The 3,720-nt window shown below is 41.6% G+C and overlaps 1 pseudogene; it reads left to right on the top strand.

Annotated features, from left to right (window-relative positions):
* Positions 1–657: 657 nt before the first annotated feature.
* On the top strand, positions 658–1,766 carry LOC105731576 (hsc70-interacting protein-like; annotated as a pseudogene).
* Positions 1,767–3,720: the final 1,954 nt, after the last annotated feature.

The raw sequence follows: 3,720 nt of genomic DNA, 5'->3' as shown, positions 1-3,720 counted from the left end.
TTGTCAGGCCACAGTGAAATAAAATAAGAAATCAACTCCAAAATGAATACTCAAATGTTTACAAATACATGAAAACAAAAAAATCTCCTCCTGAATGATTTATTGGTTAGCAGTGAAGTCAAGACAGAAACTAAAAATTATTGAAATGAAGGATTATAGGTACACAAATTATCAACACCTCTGTCATACAGCAAAAAGCAGTGCTAAGAGGAAAGTTTGTAGTGCTGAATTCTTACATCAAAAAATTTGAAAGATTAAAAATTGAGAAGGCTGGGTGCAGTGGCTCACTGCCTGTAGTCCCAGCACTTTGGGAGGCTGAAGTGGGCTGATCATGAAGTCAGAAGATCAAAACCATCCTGGCCAACATGGTAAAAGTGTGTCTCTATTAAAAACACAAAAATTAGCCAGTTGTGGTGGTGCATGGCTGCAATCCCAGCTACTCAGGAGGCTGAAACAGGAGAATCACTTGAACCAGGGAGTCAGAGGTTGTGGTGATCCAGGATCATGCCATTGCACTCTAGCTTGGGCAACAGAGTGAGATTCCATCTCAAAAAATAAAAAATAAACAGACGCCCCCTTTTGTGCGGTCATGCCAAGCCAGTGCCTCGGCCTGGAAGTTGGCCGCAGACAATCAGCTTCACCTGCCACCTCTCAACCATGGACCCCCGCAAAGCGAACGAGCTTCAGGCCTTTGTGAAGATGTGTAAGCAAGATCCAAGTTTTCTACTAACCGAGGAAATGTGCTTCCTGAGGGAGTGGGTGGAGAGTATGGGGAGTAAAATACCACCTGCTACTCAGAAAGCTAAATCAGATGAAAATACCAAGAAAGAAAAACCTGATAGTAAGAAGGTAGAAGAAGACTTAAAGGCAGATGAACCATCAAGTGAGGAAAGTGATCTAGAAATTGATAATGGAGGTGTGGTTGAACCAGACACTGACATCCCTCAAGAAATGGGAGATGAAAATGCAGAGATAACAGAGGTTACGATGGATCAGGCAAATGATAAGAAAGTGGCTGCTGTTGAAGCCCTAAATGATGGTGAATTGCAGAAAGCCATTGACTTATTCACAGATGCCATCAAGCTGAATCCTCGCTCAGGCATTTTGTATGCCAAGAGGGCCAGTGTCTTCATCAAATTACAGAAGCCAAATGCTGCCATCTGAGACTGTGACAGAGCCATTGAAATAAATCCTGATTCAGCTCAGCCTCACAAGTGGCGAGGGAAAGCACATAGACTTCTAGGCCACTGGGAAGAAGCAGCCCATGATCTTGCCCTTGCCTGTAAATTGGATTATGATGAAGATGTGAGTGCAATGCTGAAAGAAGTTCAACCTAGGGCACAGAAAATTGCAGAACATCAGAGAAAGTATGAGCAAAAACGTGAAGAGTGAAAGTTCAAAGAAAGAATAGAAAGAGTTAAGAAGGCTTGAGAAGAGCATGAGAGAGCCCAGAGGGAAGAATAAGTCAGATGACAGTTAGGAGCTCAGCATGGCTCTTTTCCAGGTGGCTTTCTTGGGGAACGCCTGGTGGTTTTCCCAGAGGAATGCCTGGAATGGGAGGGGGCATGCCTGGAATGGCCAGAATGCCTGGACTCAATGAAATTCTTAGTGATTCAGAGGTTCTTGCAGCCATACAGGATCCAGAAGTTACGGTGGCCTTCCAGGATGTGGCTCAGAACCCAGCAAATATGTCAAAATACCAGAGCAAACCAAAGGTTATGAATCTTATCAGCAAATTGTCAGCCAAATTTGGAGGTCAAGCATAATGCCCTTCTGATAAATAAAGCCTTTGCTGAAGAAAAAGCAAACTAGATCACCTTATGGATGTCACAGTAATACAAACCAGTGTACCTCTGACCTTCTCATCAAGAGAACAAATTTAAAGAGTCTGTTAATTCTTATATTTTTCTTTACTAATCATTTTGGATTTTTTGTTCTTTGAATTATTGGGCATGGAAGATACTTAAGTGTAGAAGATTTGTGCTCTAATTTGAGTAAAATAAAGGTTTATTAGTGTGAGGCAAACATGACTCATTTGAGGATAAAGTTTGTGTTGGATATGTGGTTCCTGAAGCATTTTGACTTGTCTTTTTAAATGCTTTACCTTTTTCTTTTTTTTTTTTTTTAAATTGCATTTTACGTTTTGGGGTACATGTGAAAAATATGCAAGGTTGTTGCATAGGTGCATACGTGGCAGTGTGATTTGCTGCCTCCCTCCCCTTCACCTATATCTGGCATTTCCCCCCATGCTATCCCTCCCCAACTCCCCACCCCCCACTGTCCCCCCCACTCCCGCCCAACAGACCCCCGTGTATAGTGCTCCGCTCCCTGTGTCCATGTGTTCTCCTTGTTCAACACCCACCTATGAGTGAGAACATGTGGTGTTTGATTTTGTGTTCTTGTGTCAGTTTGCTGAGAATGATGGTTTCCAGGTTCATCCATGTCCCTACAAAGGACGTGAACTCCTCATTTTTTATGGCTGCATAATATTCCATGATGTATATGTGCCACATTTTTCCTGTCCAGTCTATCATCGATGGGCATTTGGGTTGGTTCCAGGTCTTTGCTATTGTAAACTGTGCTGCAATGAACATTCGTGTGCATGTGTCCTTGTAGTAGAACGATTTATAATCCTTTGGATATATGCCCAGTAATGGGATTGCTGGGTCAAATGGAATTTCTATTTCTAGGTCCTTGAGGAATCGCCACACTGTTTTCCACAGCAGTTGAACTAATTTACACTCCCACCAACAGTGTAAAAGTGTTCCTATTTCTCCACATCCTCTCCAGCATCTGTTGTCTCCAGTTTTTTTAATGATCGCCATTCTAACTGGCGTGAGATGGTATCTCAATATAGTTTTGATTTGCATTTCTCTAATGACCAGTGATGATGAGCATTTTTTCATATGTTTGTTGGCCTCATGTATGTCTTCTTTTGTAAAGTGTCTGTTCATATCCTTCGCCCATTTTTGAATGGGCTTGTTTGTTTTTTTCTTGTAAATCTTTTTTAGCTCATTGTAAATTCTGGATATCAGCCCTTTGTCAGACGGGTAGGCTGCAAAAATTTTTCCCATTCTGTTGGTTGCCGATTCACTCTATTGACTGTTTCTTTTGCCGTGCAGAAGCTGTGGAGTTTGATTAGGTCCCATTTGTCTATTTTGGCTTTTGTTGCCATTGCTTTTGGTGTTTTGATCATAAAGTCCTTGCCTATGCCTATGTCCTGAATGGTTTTGCCTAGGTTTCCTTCTAGTATTTTTATGGTGTTAGGTCTTATGTTTAAGTCTTTAATCCATCTGGAGTCAATTTTAGTGTATGGTGTCAGGAAGGGGTCCAATTTCTGCTTTCTGCATATGGTTAGCCAGTTTTCCCAACACCACTTATTGAACAGGGAATGCTTTTCCCATTGCTTGTTTTTATCAGGTTTGTCAAAGATCGGGTGGTTGTAGATATGTTGTGTCACCTCCGACGCCTCTGTTCTGTTCCATTGGTCTATATCTCTGTTTTGGTAACAGTACCATGCTGTTTTGATTACTGTAGCCTTGTAGTAGAGTTTGATGTCCAGTAGAGTGATGCCTCCCACTTTGTTCTTTTTGCTTAGAATTGACTTGGCTATGTGGGCTCTCTTTTGGTTCCATATGAAGTTTAAGGTGGTTTTTTCCAGTTCTGTGAAGAAGGTCATTGGTAGCTTGATGGGGATAGCATTGAATCTGTAAATTAGTT

Source organism: Aotus nancymaae, unplaced genomic scaffold (assembly GCF_030222135.1).
Source record: "Aotus nancymaae isolate 86718 unplaced genomic scaffold, 86718_ANA_hifiasm-v0.15.2.pri h1tg000006l, whole genome shotgun sequence".
Lineage (NCBI taxonomy): Eukaryota > Metazoa > Chordata > Mammalia > Primates > Aotidae > Aotus > Aotus nancymaae.
The sequence above is the reverse complement of the archived record's forward strand: the minus strand, read 5'-3'. Positions and strand labels throughout refer to the sequence as shown.